At 43.4% G+C, this 21,713-nt stretch overlaps 1 protein-coding gene across 1 annotated transcript in view; it reads left to right on the forward strand.

Moving 5' to 3' along the window:
• Positions 1-21,713, forward strand: part of LOC132870287 (NACHT, LRR and PYD domains-containing protein 12-like) — a 361,706-nt gene that overhangs the window by 35,592 nt on the left and 304,401 nt on the right. The window lies entirely within an intron of this gene.

Genomic DNA, 21,713 nt, shown 5'->3' on the forward strand with positions numbered 1-21,713 from the left:
ACAGATGACGCGGTACGCGGTGGTCCGGACCACCGTATTTTCCATACAAAATGAGGGCATTAATTAATTATTTTTCCTGGATTGTGGTCCGGTTCACCGTATGCTGTATTATATTACGATATAAATAAAAACTTACCAAAATCATACTGTTTTTGTCATTTAATACGAGTTTTTTTACAAAGTCGTACATCATTTGTTATTTTTTCTCAAACTGGAAGAGAAATGCATGCGTAAAACACACGCGCAATAAAAGATACCAGTTCTAACGCATGTAAAAAAGCGGGAGCTGCCACGAGGGAAGTGAAAAATAATTTTACCAACTTCACAGTAAGACTTTTTATTTGTCTTCTGAACTTGGTGGTCCGGACCACACCTGAAAACGGCGTGGTCCGGACCACAACGGTAGTCCGGACCACCGCGTACCGCGTCAGATGTAAAATATTAATTGAAACAAGCTGATACTTTTTGTTTATCATAACACACTTCCTCATCTATAGTCAGACCAATGTTATCTATTCTAGTTTTACATTTAGAGGGTGCAGACATATTTTTGATCACATTCCACATTTTTCTTGGTTGGTATTTACACTCATTAACTTTATATTTAATATAATCTGACTTAGCCACTCTTGTATAATACATAACTTTGTTACGAAGAAAAATGTATTGATCATACACCACCACCAACACCACCTCCCTCGTGATTCCTGTCCCAGTGGGCGACCATATATCCTGGGATTTCTATCTCAGCGTCAGGAACAGTGCACAGATGGTGCACAGTGAATCAGACTGCACACAATTCTACACTGAATGTGGAACAACTTGTGATCTGCATGAAACTGCCTGGACCTCAGTCCCTTAAAAACCCTGAAAGAGCAGGTGAAAAAGCACAGGGACTCGAGCTGAACCCAGTCAGTGGAAGAGGGAGCTGAAATGGACAGGAACAGTTTCAGGACATTGGTGGGATTCTCACCTGGCAGGATCAGCATTTGGGGAGTTAATCTGAGGAAGCCTCAAGGAGACTCACTACAAGGCACATTTATCACTTTGCTGTTACAAGATCAGACCCAATCTGTTCTTTATTCTCTCTATCTGATCCTGATTTTTTGTTGGTATCAGCTGATCAAACCCAATAGGGGATCGGCACCATCCCTTTTATTTCAGCATACACTACTTACATCATGTAGCACAATCGTATCAGTCAAATATATTTCAAATAAATAAATGTGTGATTATTTTCTGTTGTATAGAATTAGTTTCTGTATTTAAACTTATTTTTTTAACTTTTTTTTATCCAACAATTATTGAAAATAAATTTATGCACAACACATGGGCGTTTAGTACTCTGATGGAAAAATGGATTTCCATCAAAATCAAATCGAGAGTTCATTTTCAGTGTCTATGTAATTTCTGATTTATTGTAAGTGTAAACACTTTGTCTCTTGTCTTGTTCTGTGGTGGTTTGTGTTTGTCATTATTACCCAACAATACTCAGGTTTTTAATGCATCTTCAGATAAATTCTGATTGTTTCTGATGTCGACACGTGTTTAGTCCTCCTTAACGCTGGATTCAATCATGTAACTTTGGGTAGATTTTCCTAAAAACATGCCACAGTATTTAGAAATCAGTGTAAAAAAAGAATTAAACAGTTGGACCAGGGCATTAAAAATAAATGGAGGGACAAATGGCTAAAAGAAGTTGATAAATATGTTCAGCCATGAGAAACATGGCGTCAGAAACTTATTGACAAGTCTGGAGTTGTGATTTGCCTTTTATGTAATGAGGAAAAGACCTACAGCCAGAACGGAAAGAAGGTGCTTTTAAAGCATGCAAATGACGACCAAAATGATGAAAAAGCCGTTGGTCAGCAGGCACTCACACAGACATTGGCAGGTCAGTAAACAGACATGACAGACTAATTAACCGATTATCGCTCACACGCCATATTGACTGGCACAGTAGATTGGGTCGACCCCCTTCCTACACCCTGTGGGTGCAATCAGTTAATTATTGAAATTAAGTGATCAATCTCATTAAATCAGTCTCATTAAATTTTGAAGGTTAATAATTAAAATGAATCAATCCCATTGAATCATTTACTTTGACTCATTTGAATTGAATTATACCTTAGAATCAGTCTCATTTAGTGAATCGTTCAATGAATCATTTAGTGAATCATTTAGTGAATCATACCATTAATCCTGGTGCTTAATAATAAATTACCAAACAGCTAAATTATAGTATATTTCCAAATTATTACGATCACTTACCATATTACATAACTTATATGCACCTTTTTGAATTCTTTGAGAGATTGGGGACTTCATATATCGTTCACACAAATAAACACAGTTTGTTTAATAAATGAATTTATTATAACAAAGATAAAAATAATAAATCAATATATACAAGCAGTGAGGTGTGTATATACATGTGTGGTGTGTGTGTGTATGGCCTAGCTTGTTGCTAGCTAAAACAAAGGAATGTTATCTAAATAGAACAAAGGATTAGCTCTGTTGCTCATGTGTGCTTGTGTGTGTGTGTGTGTGTGTGTGTGTGAGAGAGAGAGAGAGAAGGACTTGACCATGTGTTTAGCCTCGTGTAGCTAACTACACGTGGTGGAGGCCTAGATTAGCCTTGTGTTGCTAGTGTGTGTTTGTGAAAGGCCCTATGGCCTAGCTAAAGTGTGTTTGTTAGGCCTGGTGAGGCCTACTGAGCACGTGTTGCTAAAGACAAAGGGAAGCTATCTAAAGTGTATCAGGCCTGGTCAGGCCTGTTGAGCATGTGTTTTCTCAGTAACAAAGATTCCACACTCATAACATTACCAAACTCACTGAAACCTTGATAAGGTCAAAATGTATGATAAGGAAATTAAAATGTTAGTAAGCAAAGAAAAGCATGCGCAGCCTATCTATTAAACAATTGAGAGAACATAGAACCAAAATAAATCAACACGCTGCGTGTCTAACAGTGTAACAGATAAACCTGGGTTTAAATTCACACCATTTCAAATAAAATCAAATTCTTAAGACTATCTTAATTATGCCCAAATGCCAAAATCTTACTTAATCCTGCCTTTAGCAAGATATGAAGAACTATTTGCCGGTGTAGTTTCGGGCCTCGCCGTGGGAGCACGTGAGCCGCTCGTGATGGAGGCGTAGAAAACTTTCGGGTCCAGCGGAGCACTTGGGTGGTTCCCGTGGAAAGCAGAGGATTCTTGGTCCGAACCTCAGCGTTCGTGAGGAAAAGTCTCTGATCAGAATAAGATGCACAGTGCTTTTGAGTTAAAAAGGATTCAATCGCTTCTTAACTTTTAACTGCCTGGGCTGCAGTCGTGACATCACTTCTAATACGGATAAACTGGTTGTAACTCAGGTTGAGTTTAAAGATCGCGCTATTCTGGACTTTTACCTTGGCCAGTGGTTAGGCACAGAACGCGCTGGATGGTGAATCTCGCAAGAAAGACGTGTCTTCGGGTTTGAGAGCATCTCTTTATGCGTCTAGACTCATCGGAATCCGGACGCGAGAGACAAAATGGCAGAGCTTCCACCTGGACTTATACGCGCATGGCGGACTGACGTAGATGATCCCGCCCACGCGTGACGTAGGTCACGTGGAAGTTGCCTGGGAAGTGTAGTTCTGACACAAGATGGCGGCATGATACCTACAACCCTTACACTGAAAAGCAGGAGCCTGAATTTTGGAGAAATTTTAAATCTGTTTACTGGTGAAATAATGTGTTGGATTTTACTGTTTACAGATTTAACAAAATGTTACATGAAACTGGCTTCATAAACTTCCCTTTGTTTGTAATAGTTCTAATGAAGTTAGAATTTAGAATTTTTTGAATGAAAAATGTTCTGAATTTTTGGAAATTAAAAAAATGAAAGATTATTTCTGGATATCATCCATATGAATGTAAACCAAAACCAACATAATGTTTTTTAAATCTTTTATATTTTTAGTAAAGATTTTCACTTATTCTGAAAAACTTGAGAAAATGTTGAATTTTAAGATTTACTTTGAAAAGGACATTTTATGAAAATTTAATTTTAAAAATCTCCTGAACTTGCAAGATCAAGTGAAACCCAGTTGACATAATTATAAATGTGCACCATACATTTAAAGTACTAGTATTTTATTTTTCATGATATATCATTTTTCCCCCCGCTTCTCAGTTAAAAGCGTCAGGCAGTGAATCCCAGGGCAACCTCCAACCCTGGCTCTGATTTTTTTTGGTTGTCTAGTGTCATAAAATTACAGATGTAGAGACACTATATAATAAAATTAATGTGTTCCATTTTATTGACTCCAGATTTAAGACCTGTTTTAGTGCAGAAATGCCATCAGAAAATCCAGTGGAACATTTTCCTGTGGTGCATGTTTAACATCATTGAGACTGATTTTAGGCCTGGCTGCTGAAAATTATAAAGTGTACCTTTTTATATCTGCAAAATAAAACCTATTTCATCGCAGGAATGCTATCAGAGAGCATCGAAGAACATCCAGTTTTTAAACATTTTCTGGGGGAGGCCCAGACCCCCCCCCCCCCCCCCCCCCCCCCTTACAGGAGGGAGATACCCCCTCACGCCCCTTCCCCACGCTCCGCCCACCTTGGGCCACAAACCCAAGGCACTGCTATGCCCCTTTCCAGACAGAACATGAGTTCATGGGTCTCATCCACCAAAAAGTTCACCTCCACACACCAGGGATTATGCTGCGTTCATGTGCTATAGGAAGATGATATTTTCCAATTGGGAAATGGTATTTACCAGTGTGTTGTGTTCACATGCTTTTGTTGTTGTTGACAAATTAAAGATGGTGGACCAGATTCAGAATCAGGCCTGTTATTTGGCTAAAACAATTATAGATTGCCTTGTTCATCAGCTGCAGCAGGAATATATGAGTTGTCAAAAGGTAAATAATGCTGAATATTTCCTGATCATGACAAGTAGAGATTTTCTTAACACATTGAATGCCACACAGTTTTTGGAAATTTGGCTGTAGCCACAATAAGAATAGCCAGTATCTAGATCATTGTTGGCGTTCTTTGGACAGCCACAGAATATTTTGTATTAGGCTATAATATACATATTATAATAATATAATATACATAACATGACTCTTTTTAAAGGTGAGAGTCAGCTTTCCGTAGGTGAAAACCACTTCTTTCTTGGTTCATAAGCTAGTCTTGTACCGCTCGCCGCCATGTTGAAAAGGTTAAAGTTCATCTCATCTCGGCAACTCATGTATCAAAATTTTCTACGAGTTGCCCAGTGGAAAATACCACAAGAGGGGGCGTTCATGTGTGCTTTCCATGTCGGCGTTTGGTATTTACCATAATTCCCATAGCACATGAACGCACCATTACTAACCATCAGTTCCATACAAATATCACCACAACCTCACCCTTTAAAGCTGCAGTCAGTAGGATTGAGAAGACAGTGGACTTGGCTAGAAAATGTCAACGAGTGTCACTTCCAGGTCCCTCTCTCTCCACTGTGATACCAAAGTGATTTTTTTTTTATTCATAGCATTTTTCATCCTTTAATCAGATTACCTACTTTATCATCAAAAACCTAAACAGCTTTCAACTTGTATGTCACAAGAGCAAGTGTAATTTGATGTTTTTGCCTTTTGTTCACCACAATATTATCCTTGTTTTCTCAGTCCTAAAGATCTATTTCTTCTCTTTGCAACCATGAGAACATTTCAGTAATTAAGCAAACTCATTCCAGCAGGATCTTGTTTAAGCTTCTGTTTGTATTACATACTGTATTATCTTGAAGAAATCACACATTGTTTTGAAATAAATTTCTGTCATGATGAAGAGTTTCTCTTGAAAGTGTTTTCTAACAATAGCAGTAAATACCACAACTTATCCTTCAGTGTAACATCACCATTATAATCAGTAAATAAATACAGTGGAAACTCTTTATATCGAAGTCCTTGGGACCAGGGAACTTTGTTATATCAGGGTTTTTTTATATATATATCAGCAGTCAATAAACAAAACAAAACAAATTGATTTCACTGGGACCGGAGAAAAAAGTGTGTTACATTCGGTATTCATTATATGGAGTTTCCATTGTATATAATCATGTACAGAAATTTTCAGGCAGAATGATAAATACTATATTTGCATGTAGAAGGTTCCTTTATATAAAGTCTACAAAGCATCAGAAATAAATATAAAATTAAAGCTGCTAGCAGCCTTGATGGGCCCTCGCATGTGTGGTTCCGCAACCCAGGACATTCCGCCACCCAACAAAACAGTCACGTCATATATTCATCAAATGTTCAAAGGTGATGTGCATGTTGCAAATGCCATGACTGCTTGACGGATGAGAGATAGACAGACAAAGACTCTAAGTGTGTGTTTCTGTGGTGTGAAAATGTACATTTATTTATGTACAACACTATACATGTGTCTCCTCCTTATCTCTATCTCACACTGTAATCTTAAGTCATCTTAGCGTTCCTGTGTCTGCAGTGTGTGTGTGTGTGTGTGTGTGCATGTAGAGTTTTCATATGTCTGCAACAAAATGCACAATGATGGAAGGTCACTATTAGTGTGTGTGTGTGTGTGTGTGTGTGTGTGTCAGAGGGAGAGAGAGACAGAGAAAGTGTGTGTGTGTGAAAGAGAGTGTGCTCATAGATGTTGCGTGTGCATGTGAGTGCATACTTGTGAGTGTATGTGTATATACATAAATATGCATATAACTGTGTGTATGAGTGTGCACAGAATTGTATATGTTATATCATCTGACTCACGATATCCAATATTTTGTAAAGTTTCAGATCAATCCATCAATGAATTGAACATTTTTTCCCCATTTCCTGCTTGGCCAGATGGTGGCGCTGTGCTAGGCATCCGAATTACACATGTGAATATCATCACAATCATAATACACAATATTTTGTAAAGTGTTAGATCAATCAGTTAAGGCATTGCCAATTTCTGGCACATTTCCTGCTTGGCCAGGTGGTGGCGCTATAACAGGCAGGCCCATTGGGCATCAGGTTATCATAATAATCGTAATATCTATTGAAGTAAGAAGTGTCCGACCATACAGTCAATGCACTGTGGCTTTCTGACACGTTTCCTGTTTATGTAGCAAGATATTAAAATCATAAGGCCATTTCAACATATTACAAGATATCAAAAATCCCTTCGCAATTTAATATCAGCAACATTTTGGCATCACGTATAACAAATTTCACATGAATCTCATGAACCGTCTAGGAGGAGCATGTTAAAATTCATCATGTGTCAAAACACACATATTCAAAACCCTATTCTTTCCTTGGCCAGTTGGTGGCGCTGTACCAGACAGGCATATTGGGCATCTCGATGTCATAATCATCACATTCTCTAACAACCTGAAAGGTTTCAGCCAAATGTAGCGCCTCCCGTGTGAAAATAACAATATGTGAGAGGGGCTAACCCGAGTTCTTATAATACGGTTATTATGTGTGAGGTTTCACCTCTGAATATTGCGATTTCTTAAATCTCACTGACAAGGTAAAATGTTCCTCTCTGATATATTATACATAAACTAAATAAATGGATTACTTAACTATCTTGTATTTTGATGGCTAATTGTATGTACAATAACACTTTTTTACCTAAATTTTCCTCAGGGTTAAATTACACACGTGCAACACTCAATGACCACAAAAAAAAGTTATAAGAACACATGAACTATTTACTGAAAAGGGAATGTAAACATGGTTCTCAAGCACTTAGTTATATCACCAAGAATGGTTCACAATGAAACCTAAAGGGCCCCCCCAAAAAAAGATTATATACTAAAGCCGGCAATAGTTTCAAAATAACACCTTTCCCCGACCCCAGTTCTCCCGTTGCAGGCCTGATTTGCAGCTTGGGTGCGGGGTAGCCTTAAACACAACGGCTCCTTCACCGCTGTGGCAAACATAAAAGGAATTCAAATACCTCAATATCTTGGCAGTCACTCGCGCGTTGGAGAGGTTGTAGGCAGATGCAGTGGAATTCGGTCGTTGCACGTTCAATTCTCCCCTCGACAACACGGTCAGGCTCCGTTGGTGTCTGGGTGCTCTCGTCGCTGCCCCCGCGCTCGAATGGGCCTCACGTTGTAGCTTGCAGGTCGCTAGCGTGCTCGCAAAGTCCGTTCCAAAGCCACGGGATAGACGCCTTGGGCTAAACCGCGTCAGTCTTCAACTCTGCCTTACGTTAAATTGTCCACTTAACAGGTGGATAACTATCACCATTGAAGTTCTAACAAAGTCTTCATACCAAAAACTTAACTTTGATGATGATAAAGAGTCACTTTCACCTTGTGTGAACTAGCGTAACTACTTAACTCGGGGCTCACTCAGTGCGCGCCTTCTTTCCAAATTGCATCTCTCTCCTCCGTACAAACTGCTACTTAGGATAAGTAAAAGAAAAGAAATAAATTGAAAACAGTAATACAGACTTATTTTCACATACTTTCAGGCAAAATCAAAACATTTGTCACAAATATTCATACATAGTAAATTTTTAACGCTTAACATGTAATATTCAAAAAGCCATACATCTTACCCAAAAAAACCTCTTCTCTTAAAGTGATAGAACCAAATGACCTTCTTGCTGGCCAAATGAATTTTAACCTTAACCTTCATGTACTTTCTACTATTGCCTTAAATACATTTTAAATTATTTATTACGCTATGAATTAATTTATTTAAATCCACTTTCAGATGCTGAATATTAAATCCCTTCAGGGTTACACAAATCATTGAATGTATTATGGCTTCATGACACATTTCATGTTTATGTGGAGAGTATTAAAATTCATAATATTGCCATTACAACATATCAAAAATCCCTTCACAATTCAACATTAACAATATCTTGGCATCGTGTTTGCCAAGTTTGACATGAATCTGATGAACCGTCTAGGAGGGGTATGTTAAAAATGGCCATGTGTCCAAACGCATATAAGCCCAATTACCTCACTTCCTGTTGGGCGTGGCTAATGCAATGTATATACAAAAGTTGTTCGTCTTGGGACGAACTACATACGTACCGAATTTGGTATGCATAGCTGAAACTATATTCCAATCCAAGGACTCCATGACATTAGGGGGCGCTATGAAGTCCCTGGGCCATGCCCGGGGCCAAACGTCTGTGGCTGAGAAGCGGTTACAATGACTGATGTGTGTATCAAATTTCATGAGTTTTCGTGCATGGGAAATGCCTCAAATAAGGCCAAGCGCGACAGAATAATAATAATAATAATAATAATAATAATCCTTCGAAAAACAATAGGGTCTTCGCACCGAACGGTGCTCGGGCCCTAAAAATAACTCAATAAAACTCCTCAAACACATGGAGCTCCTGATGTGATGTTATTCCCCTTCACAGGAAGCGAGATGGAGCTGGGAAAGTTTTTACACCTTGTTTACTTTGCACAATGAATGTGCCTAGCCGCATACTCCCCCTTGTGGCGTAACGGAGGAACAACCTCTCCCAACGCATTCCATCTCCGTTTAAAGCACAGGAGCACAGATCGCCCTGTGAGCCACAACTACATGGAAGAACACAACTGTCTCAACATCATCACTAAACAACAAGGGACTACATCAAATAAATAAAAGAATATGTCTTTGAACTCTTCTTGTCCTTACACTCTCCCCTCCAAGATTTAATGGCATCCCGACATGATGACTCTATTAGTCCTTCTGTAGTACTTATCGCGCATGCGCACAGGTCAATAATGGAGTAAACAACACATTTCCTGATTATTTAGTATTCTTTACATGAGTTTCAAGCCATCAACTTTAATTTTTTTTTATTATTCCTATTTTTTGCAATTATTCATACATATTAGAATCCTATTGAACTGTTATATTTCTGAATTATGAAAGTGTTTATATCACTGTATTTAAATGCGCTATGAAACTGCTTCTGATAGAGCACTTGTATAGCACTATATCAGACTCTTTTTTTACTATTTTATTACATGTGCAATTTAAAGACATAATCGTGCATTAATTCTTTTGATATTATCGTACAAAATATTTTTGGCCTCAAATATAAAATTATTGATTTTCAGTGCAAAATTGACATGAAAATGAAGCGCTCTCATAAAAGCACTGTCTTAGCACTATGCCCATGGTATTGACCTCCAACATTTACTTTTCTAAATGTAGCCTATAGGCAGGGGCATTAGAAGCATTTTTAATGGGGGGTCTGGGGGTCGTCCCCCAGAAATTTTTTAATTAATTAGATGCCATTTCCTGCATTCTGGTGTATTTTTAACAGGTTGTTAAACACCTAATTTTACCTAAAAAAGTCACTTAATTCAATGACTATTTTAGAGACTCAACAATAAGTCCTCATTCAAGTAGTCCATATATTCATCAGCCTGTTTTTAAACCCACTGCTATGCCTAAGATAATGAGATGAATGTGACACAATTCATCACCAACAATGACTTTATGGGTGCATTTTACTTTTTATTTTGTCTTTCCTTTTTTATTTAGTTTTAGATGTAACACAACATGCCACTGTGCCAAGCAATAGTGACACTCAACTGTATGTTTAAAAATAAGAATATTCATAATTTCACACAATGAACAGGCATGACATGGCATCATGCAAACTTCATAACACAAAATCACACTGTGTAAAGCAACAGTGACACATAAAATATAACTTCACACAATGATCAAGTGCAGTTTTGTCAACCTACATTCAATGGTGGTACCACGGTAACAATGAAGAGTTTATAACATCAACGAAACTGACTTCTTGTTAAAACTGTTAATATTATAGTCATGCTGTCTGTCGTTGCCCAAATGAGGACGGGTTCCCTTTTGAGCCTGGTTCTTCTCGAGGTTTCTTCCTCATGTCGTCTGAGGGAGTTTTTCCTTGCCACCATCTGCTCATTGGGGATAAATTAGGGAAAAAATTAGCTCATGTTTTAAGTCGTTCAAATTGTGTAAAGCTGCTTTGCGACAATGTTTATTGTTAAAAGCACTATACAAATAAACTTGACTTGATTTACAGATTAGTATAACAAATATATTTATAGATATAACTCCTTCTTACATTGGTGCCACCACAATTTCTACCACTTCATAACTTCCTTCACAATCCACCTGGAATAACATCCATCTCTCTCCATTGCTTTCCTTTCTACTATTCCTTCCCCATACATTGATTTCCCATGTTACTTTCCAGAAAACTGGCAAAGACCAGACAAAACAAGTTCTTCAAATCACAACAGGGAATCAATAAATATCATCAGAGCAGACTTGACCTCATTCTTGGCATTACAATAAGGTCGGCCTACTGGATTTGAATTAAATGACAGCTAACATTAAGCTAGCTGATACATCTCCTAACATTGACTAGCCAGCTAACTGCACTAACATTTCCATTGGGACAAAAAAACCCTGTCCTGTGGGGAAATTTTGACTGACTTTCCGCTTCTTTGTAAAGAATGTCCTTATGTCCATTGTGTCTGGGGAGGAGCAAATACTACAAACAATCCATCATCAACCAAGAATATCCCATTAGGCTAAGCTTATTTCATTGACTACGTTTACATGCACATCCAAATCGAGCTGCTGTCGGTAATCGAGCTGAAGGTCCCAGCAGGGTGCCAGAGAAATCCAATCGTACATGCACACAACTGAAATCGGGCTATTGTGTGAAGTGCATTGTGCACCCGAGCCACAGGTGGCGCTACACGCCCCATCGTGTTGGTACACTTCCGGTTGTCGTCATGAAGAAGAGCTATTCAAGAGTGTAAACAAAGTTATCAGTTCCGTGTTCTCCATTGCGCGTTTTTCTCCCGTCCATGAATTTTAATATATTCAACTCCTTAAGCTGAATGAGCATGAACTCTGTCTCCTCATTGCTCCAGAAGTGCACATTTCTGCTTGCCTGTGGCAGTGGGGGCGTGGTCAAGCGCCGGTCTGTGACAGGAGGGCGGAGCCAGGGAAGGTGAGTGGCAGAACGACGGTACACCTGACGGTAATTAACCTGTGTTTGTGTGTCTTCCCAGTAACCGCACCCTATTTAAGGAGGCAGAGGGGAGAGCTCATCCCGGGACTAGAACACAGCGCGTGCGCGCTTCTCTCAAGAATAAAAGTAGGCTGTTAAACTGAAAAGTCTGACAATAAAAAGCCTATTAGTACCAGAAGCTTTGTCCTGCCGTCCTCTGTGCTCCACCCACACTTCAGAGAGCTCTACATCGCCATTTTCTCTTCTTCGTTTGTTCCTCCTGACCTCTTCTGCTGCTCGCTACTACTGTTGTCATGCCGACCGAGGCTGTTGTGTTTCCCGCTTGTGGTCTCGTCACTCGTCACTTCCGGAAGTAGCTCGACAACTAGCTCGATAGGGTATACATGCATAAAGTAGCTCGGCAGAAATCGCATAAACTAGGTCGTGTAGCTCGATTCCGAGAAATCAAGTTCGGTTCAATTTCAGCCGAATTAAGGTGTATACATGGCATTTTGAACTTTGATTTCAGTCGAGCAACGGCAGAAATTCGATTCTCTCTATGTGCATGTAAACGTAGTGATTGTTTAGTTGAACATTAATTTAACGTGGCCTGGGGTTAATTTTGAGGGCATAGAACAAAAGAATAAGGTTTTAGCAAAAGCCAGACACTCACTACGTTTACGTTTATATATATATATATATATATATGTCCAACATCTGAAGAATGTCAATAAAAACAAAACAATTGAACTTTTTGTGTTTATTAAGACATAAGTTAAATTGTAAGCAAAAAAAAATATTTTTTTGTAAGCAAAAAATGGACTTTAGAAAAATATTATTGTGCAAAATAAGTTGTCTTACAAAACAGTGGTCTGCGCCGGACAGTTTGTAACCATAGTCTGTTAGAGCAAGCCTAACAGCTTGAACACGAAACTGCTCGTGTTGCCAGATTGGGGGTTTTAAGTGCATTTTAGCGGATTTGAACATGTTTTGGGCTGGAAAACGTCAGCAGTATCTGGCAACACTATAGCTCTTCTTCATGACAACAACAGGAAGTGTACCAACATGATGGGGCGTGTAGCGCCACGTGTGGCTCGGGTGCACAATAGCCCGATTTCACTTGTGCATGTAGGATTGGATTTCTCTGGCACCCCTGCTGGGACCCTTTGCTCGATTACCAACAGCAGCTCGATTTGGACGTGCATGTAAACGTAGTCAGTGTGAGGTGGCAATGGGGCTGACGTCACCTCCTCCACTCTCGAGCAGCTGCACCAAAAATGTCTCCGCTCGCGCTGAGATTCACTCGCGCGCGGTGAGCTGTTGTAAGAAACGCCCGGAAAACCTGGAGTGGATTTTCAGTGGTCTGTGTATTCTCTTATCGATCAAGTGGAATGGATTCTTTCACGAAGCAATAGAAACGGCGCTGGGTGAACTAATATTTTATGTAAAATGTGGGGGGGACACGAAGAATTATGAAATGTGAAGGGGACACGCCCCCTTCACATTCAATGGTGGCGATGCCCATGCCTATTGAGGTATTTCACTCACGTGACCAAGTCATGTGACGCTGCCATTTTGGACGGCACGGCTCGAATCAATTTGAATGCGAGGAAGGCGACAAACGAAAAACATAAAAGAAAAAGGAGCGAGATGCAGAAAACACCTTCACTATCCAGCGACATAGGGCATTTACAGGGCGAGCAGAGGGAGAGGTATTTGCAAAAATTGAGGTTAGTAGGCTTGGAGAATGACGTTTACCTTCTTCCACCAGGATTGTTCACTGACAGCTAAGATTTGTTCACATTTTCATTTACTTTCGGTCCTCAGGATAAACAAAATGTTATTAAATGTCATTGAAATAACTTCTTAGTCTGTTGAGACATGGCCCGTTGTAAGTTTTTCCTTTACTGTATTTACTAGTTTACTGAGCGCGCTCCGGGGCGGGCTGGCTGGCTGGCTAGCGCTCCGGGGCGGGCTGGCTAGCGCTCCGGGGCCGGCTGGCTAGCGCTCCGGGGCCGGCTGGCTAGCGCTCCGGGGCCGGCTGGATGGCTAGCGCTCCGGAGCCGGCTGGCTGGCTGGCGCTCCGGGGCCGGCTGGCTGGCTGGCTGGCGCTCCGGGGCCGGCTGGCTGGCTGGCTGGCTGGCTGGCGCTCTGGGGCCGGCTGGCTGGCTGGCTGGCTGGCGCTCCGGGGCCGGCTGGCTGGCTGGCTGGCTGGCGCTCCGGGGCCGGCTGGCTGGCTGGCTGGCTGGCGCTCCGGGGCCGGCTGGCTGGCTGGCTGGCGCTCCGGGGCCGGCTGGCTGGCTGGCTGGCTGGCGCTCCGGGGCCGGCTGGCTGGCTGGCAGGCTGGCGCTCCGGGGCTGGCTGGCTGGCGCTCCGGGGCCGGCTGGCTGGCTGGCTGGCGCTCTGGGGCCGGCTGGCTGGCTGGCTGGCTGGCTGGCTGGCGCTCTGGGGCCGGCTGGCTGGCTGGCTGGCTGGCGCTCCGGGGCCGGCTGGCTGGCTGGCTGGCTGGCGCTCCGGGGCCGGCTGGCTGGCTGGCTGGCTGGCGCTCCGGGGCCGGCTGGCTGGCTGGCTGGCGCTCCGGGGCCGGCTGGCTGGCTGGCTGGCTGGCGCTCCGGGGCCGGCTGGCTGGCTGGCAGGCTGGCGCTCCGGGGCTGGCTGGCTGGCGCTCCGGGGCCGGCTGGCTGGCTGGCGCTCCGGGGCCGGCTGGCTGGCTGGCGCTCCGGGGCCGGCTGGCTGGCTGGCGCTCCGGGGCCGGCTGGCTGGCTGGCGCTCCGGGGCCGGCTGGCTGGCTGGCTGGCTGGCGCTCCGGGGCCGGCTGGCTGGCTGGCTGGCTGGCGCTCCGGGGCCGGCTGGCTGGCTGGCTGGCTGGCGCTCCGGGGCCGGCTGGCTGGCTGGCTGGCTGGCGCTCCGGGGCCGGCTGGCTGGCTGGCTGGCGCTCCGGGGCCGGCTGGCTGGCTGGCTGGCGCTCCGGGGCCGGCTGGCTGGCTGGCTCGCGCTCCGGAGCCGGCTGGCTGGCTGGCTAGCGCTCCGGGGCCGGCTGGCTGGCTGGCTAGCGCTCCGGGGCCGGCTGGCTGGCTGGCTAGCGCTCCGGGGCCGGCTGGCTGGCTGGCTAGCGCTCCGGGGCCGGCTGGCTGGCTGGCTAGCGCTCCGGGGCCGGCTGGCTGGCTGGCTAGCGCTCCGGGGCCGGCTGGCTGGCTGGCTAGCGCTCCGGGGCCGGCTGGCTGGCTGGTTAGCGCTCCGGGGCCGGCTGGCTAGCGCTCCGGGGCCGGCTGGCTAGCGCTCCGGGGCCGGCTGGCTAGCGCTCCGGGGCCGGCTGGCTGGCTGGCTAGCGCTCCGGGGCCAGCTAGCTAGCGCTCCGGGGCCGGCTGGCTGGCTAGTGCTCCGGGGCCGGCTGGCTGGCTAGCGCTCCGGGGCCGGCTGGCTGGCTAGCGCTCAGTAAACTAGTAAATCCAGTAAAGGAAAAACTTGAGACTGAAAGGTTTTAACAGGCATCCAAATGACTGAACGTAAACATTGCTACAGTAACATACCAGCTACTGTTGTTGACATTAGCTAGCTTGCCGTCCAAAATGGCGGACACCGGGGCGTCACGTGACCCTGTGACGTCAGGTGAAATACCTCAATAGGCCTACAAAATACTCATTTACATGTATACATACCTCTACAAATATAACAGGGAGCTTTTATCAGATTCTATATGTGTTGCTCCTATATAAATATCCACAGTAGGTATAAAACTGCGTCCAGAAAGCGCTTATGCTGGGCGCTAACTTGTTCCTGGATGCACTATTGTTCTGCAGCAATGTTCTTGTAGAGCGGAAAGGTGTGCTTGCATGGTGCAGCAGTCTCCTTGTTGAGCGGAAAAGCGTGCTTACCTGGTGCAGCAGTGTTCTTGTAGAGAGGAAAAGCATGCTTGCAGTTGGACAGATCGCCACATAGGGCCAAGCCTAAGCTGTAAACCATTATTAGGCCTCGGGCCTACACTTCTTGAGGTAAGTAGGCCCATTTATATCCATTTTAATTATTGTAAAGCAGATTAAAGTGAAATTCTCGTCCTTAGGCCCTTAGAGGAATAGGTCAGGTGTTAATATCAGTTTGAATTAATTTATGATTTTTAAAGGTTAATATCACTTTGAGTTGCGTTGGGGTTATGCCTTTGGCTTTGCTTTGAAGCATTTGCAAATATGACACTAGGTGGCTGAAATCAGTCAGTGCGTTTACATGCACATCCAAATCGAGCTACTGTCGGTAATCGAGCTAAGGGTCCCAGCAGGGGTGCCAGAAAAATCCAATCCTACATGCACACAAGGAAATCGAGCTATTGTGTGAGGTACATTGCACCTGAGCCACAGGTGGCGCTACATGCCCCATCGTGTTGGTACACTTCCGGTTGTCGTCATGAAGAAGAGCTATTCAAGAGTATAAACAAAGTTATCAGTTCCGTGTTCACAAGAAAAACGACGACGAGGACAGCAACATCGAGAGAGAGAGAAGATGGACAACAACGAAGCAGCTCAGTACTTGCTGAACATTCTGTACGCCATCGCGTACTACTGTTGTCATGCCGACCGAGGCTGTTGTGTTTTCCGCTTGTGGTCTCGTCACTCATCACTTCTGGAAGGGGCAGTACTGAAGTAAGTAGCTCAACTACGTAGCTCGATAGGGTTTACATGCACTAAGTAGCTCGGCTACAATCGCATAATCTAGGTCGCGTAGCTCGATTACGAGAAATCCCGTTCGGTTCGATTTCAGCCGAGCTAAGGTGTTTCCATGGCATTTAGAACTTTGATTTCAGTCGAGCTACGGCAGAAATTCGATTTTCTCTATGTGCATGTAAACACACTGAGTGATGACCAAGGACTAACGGACAAGGTAGTTGATTTAATGTGCAACAAGTCTGGACAAGCTTTTTTCTTTTTCCAGAACACCCTAATACTTATTACTTTATTTTCATTATGGCATAAGTCACATGGTTATGGGACGGAAAAAGCTGGGCCTGTGAGCTGAATTTACTGGCAGTGCTGTCACCTTACAGCGTAATATCATGAGAGACCAGAGAACGGAGGCATAGGCTCATATTTATTTTATTTAGTTACTATAATCAAATTAAATTTCACGCAAGTCTAAGGAAAACCAGATTCATACAAAAATCAATGTGTTGTAGATTTTGTTCCACGCCCGTTTTAGGCACTAATGACTCCAGAAATGCATCCGATCAGAGAGGAGCTTGCTAGTTTGTCCAAATCGAAAACAAAATGGCGATGGCATGCACGTATCACGTGTTTTTATTCTCGGTGGTATTTCAAGGATTTTACAAACTTAACAATGAGGCAACGATCGGCAACTAACCAAAATAAAGGTAATACAGATCCGGCCAAGTTTACATTAGACCGTATCTGTCTCGTTTTCTTCGCGGATGCACTGTCCGTTTACATTAAAACGCCTGGAAACGCCGGGAAACGGGAATCCGCCAGGGTCCACGTATTCAATCCAGATCGTGTCTGGTCCGGTGCTATGTAAACATTGAGAATACGCGGATACGCTGTGCTGAGCTCTAGCTGGTGTCGTCATTGAACAACGTCACTGTGACATCCACCTTCCTGATTCGCTGGCGTTGGTCATGTGACGCGACTGCTGAAAAACGGCGCGGACTTCCGCCTTGTATCACCTTTCATTAAAGAGTATAAAAGTATGAAAATACTGCAAATACTGATGCAAATACTGCCCATTGTGTAGTTATGATTGTCTTTAGGCTTGCCATCCTTCCACTTGCAAGTGGTAAGTGACGCGCATGCCCGACATGCACTGAGATCACACACACAGCGGCTCAGTCCCGAATCACAGCTCGTGCGCTCCACTCGCGCGGTCTGTGAGCTGCGCAGGGCCGGAGTGCGCACCCTCCAGAGGGCACTCGCTGTTCAGGGCGGAGTGATTTGGAGCGCAGGATGCCTGCGGAGCCAAGCGTATCCGTGTATTGGCGTTGCTGTGTGCACGCAAATCGTGTATTGGCGTTGCTGTGTGCACACTAATCGTTTTAAAAACTTTAATCTGATGATCCGCTGATACGGTCTAATGTAAACCCCACCTTAGAATAGTCCTAGAATTTGAGATGGGAAAATGTAAGGTTGCATCAGCCTGTTAAATTTTTCGTTTTTGGGTAAATCCATTACCTAATGAAGACTTGGTAATTTAACTTTGATAATGCAGGCGAGTGTTTAAAAAAAAGGTATCATTCGTCAGTGTTTAATGTTATCAGACCTTATTTTTGATATTCCTGGAATATGATTTAATGAATTTTTATATAAGTGTTAAAGATTTTAAAAATGGCAATATTAATCATGGGCATTGCTTTTCAGAAGCAGTCAAATCGGCCTTCCTGACGGAGAGGGCCAATTGAGATAAAGTCATCCACACAGCCATCGTGGACACACTTAAGTTGTTTATAGAGAATGTTGAATGTACTAGTTTCTTTCATGTTGATTTAAATTTAGTTAATAAAAAAAAACCCTCATTAATTGAGTTTAGTCTCTACCGGAAATGGAATCCGTTCAAATGTCGCCAGGAAGTATCGTTAACCGCTCCGGAGCAGAAGGTGGCACTAATAAGTTGGATGACAAATAAGCCACGAAGAAGAGGAAGACCTGTAAGCCCACGGGAATTGTGGAAAAGTCTCCATTTTCTGCAGCAACAAGTCACCGTGGAGAGAAACCGCATCACTAAAAAACAAACAAACAAAAACGTTCTTCAAATGTGAATCTGTTGGTGTTTCAGTAAGTTGGGCGACAGGCCGCTAGAGTGCTGTTTTCCAACAGTAACGTTATGTAACAATTCCAGCAGCCTGTTAGCTGTTGTGTGTGTGTATATATAGCCGATATATATGCATTGCAGATTAGCGGCCGTTAGCTAACACCTGCTAGTTAATTTCCAGTTGAGAGTTCTTGTCAATAATGGTGTTTCTCCGCTGAGCTCCCGGTCCCGCTGCTGACCGCGGCGCTTCATTAAAGTGGCAGCCAGTAGAGAGCAGCCGTTAGCCGGCTGTGTGAGGGGATTTCATCGCGCTTCGCCCTTGCGCTCCACACAGGGACTATAGACCGTTTGCCAGGGTTCCCACAGGTCATGGAATTTCTGGAATATCATGGAATTTCAATAAAGGTTTTTCCAGTCATGGAAAGTCATGGAATTTGACCATTTTGCATGCACAGTCATGGAATATCATGGAATTTTCTCAACAGTAGTGTAGAAGCAAAATTTGAGTATATTTTGTTTCTTATTTTTGTTTAGTCTCCAACGTTGTTTCTTAAGGTTTTCGTTTAGTCTACAACGTTTTGTGCTCTAAAATGTGCAACATTCTAGAATGCAAAATCTTTGAGCCCACAGAAGCCCGGGACTCTGTGTCAGTTGAGGCAAACATGCCTGGCAAATGCAGGTTCCAAGAAAGCTGGCTCGAAAATGACTCGTTCAAAGGCTGGCTATCGCGAATTGACGACCACAGGGCTAAATGTAGTGTTTGTAAAACAGTCATATTTCTCTCAAATATGGGAGAGTACGCACTGTGGAGCCACGCGACTGGAAAAAAACATGCTGCACGGCTCCGGGCGGTGAGAGCATCGACCTCGTCACAGCCTAGCATAACAGCGATGCTAGTTCAGCCATCAACAAGAAGAGAGCCTGAGCCTGAAGCTGCTCCCACCCCCTCCTCCAGCGATGTTGGCACCACGCGACTCAGCAGTAGCAGCAGCAGCAGCCGAGAACACCTGGGTCTAATACCAGCAAAAACTCTGGAGGCTGAAATCCTGTGGTGTCTGAAGCTGACGGAGTCCCACTGGTCATACAGGTCCTCGGGAAAGAGCGGCACGTATGCAATGTAGCACCTAATGTTAGCCAACTTAGCCCGTAACTTTAGATGCATTAGTAGTACTATGTTTGGTGGTGTCAAAAACATTGGCGATTAATTTCGCTTGGTAAATCTGACAGAATATGCACAGTAGTGTTAGTGGTCTGAATGAACATCAATTTAAATGTCGATGCAAGCAAACCACCAACCATGCTTCCATGGAGTGTTAGCTAGCTAAAAGGTTTGGCGTGTTCATGAACTGCCACTCCGAGAGTGCTTCAGTGGTGGCGTTGGTGGTGTCAAAAACATTGGCCATTAATTTTGCTGGGCAAATCTGACAGAATATGCACGGTAACGTTAGTGATCTGTATGAACATCGTTTTAAATGTAGACGCAAGCATAAACCATCAACCATGCTTCCATGGGCTGTTGTTATCTTGGCTAGCTAAATGGTTGGGTATGTTCATAAACTGCCACTCCGAGAGTGGCTCAAGCAGCACGGTTGCCAGATGTGACTGATGATTTCCAGCCCAAAAAATGCTCAAAAACCGCCTGGAGGCACCAAATCCTGCCCAATTTAAACCAAATTCTATTGATTTCTGTGGCCATAAATCTACAGAAAAACCCACCCAATGCCCTTTTTTACTGGCAGACGGCCATCCTAAACAGCCCAATTGGGCGGGAAACTGGCAACACTGTCAAGCAGCTCTGACTTTCAAACCGTTCGTTCCGAGCTGTCATTTATCAAGAGTGAAGTGCTCGGTTTTTTTTTACAACCATAGTGCGGTATTCTCTGTTGAAATGACGAACGCAGCGGGCTACCTGGTAGGACTAATTAGCTCAAGGAAACATTAAGGTCACGGAATTTATATGAATCTAAGCTAAACTCAGCGGCCACTTTCAGATCAAAGTTGCAACCCCCCTTCTCCGTGCTGTATTAACCACATTCACTGGAAACATGTAATACAGTCACGGTTGGTTTCAGAAGTAGCATCCAAGATTTTAGACACAGAAATGCACTGCTACCATTAAACTTAAAGATGTGTATGTCTATATTGATACAATCGTTCGTCTAGTTTACTGTGCTATAACACAAGGTGATTCAACTTAATGTAAGAATTATTTATTTAATAAATTATGTGGGCCAGCACAAAAAATCTCACAGAGCCACAGCTCTAGTGCCCCAATAGTTGTCATATTAAAAACATTAAAACACTGAAGTTAATTATTTTGAGTGTGACATGTAAGTGGAATAGCTGTTATGATTATGCAATGCATTTCAATTAATATTGCAGAGTTATATTATATCCTTGTATATCTTTTTTTCTTGTTGGTGTTTGCAGGTTGTCTGTTCAGGAGGATGTTTCCAGACAGCAACACTGCCAGCAGCTTTCAATGTGGAGAGACAAAGTCCTCTTATTTGACTGTTTTTGGTCTTGCACCATACTGCAAGTCACTGGTAATGGACAGGATTAAATCAGCACAGAATGGGTATGTTTTGCTGTTTGATGAGAGCCTGAATCAGAAAACACAATCCAAGCAGATGGACATACACGTGAAATTTTGGGACAATGATATTGTGGCTACCCGACTTCATGGGACACTCTACTGCTGAGGACATGGTGGAGGTCTTCCACAAGGCAACAGAAGGGTTAACTTACAAAAATCTTGTAAAACTGTCAATGGATGGACCTAATGTAAATTTGAAATTCCACAAACTCATACAAACAGAAATGGAGAATGATGTGAACACATGCCTACTAAATGTGGGTAGCTGTGGCTTACATATTTTACATGGCGCATTCAAAAAGGGTGCAGATGCTGCCCAATGGAATTTAGACCAGTTTCTCAGCAGTGCATACTGGCTACTGAAAGATTCTCCTGCACGGAGAGAGGAT

This window comes from Neoarius graeffei, chromosome 22, assembly GCF_027579695.1.
Source record: "Neoarius graeffei isolate fNeoGra1 chromosome 22, fNeoGra1.pri, whole genome shotgun sequence".
NCBI lineage: Eukaryota > Metazoa > Chordata > Actinopteri > Siluriformes > Ariidae > Neoarius > Neoarius graeffei.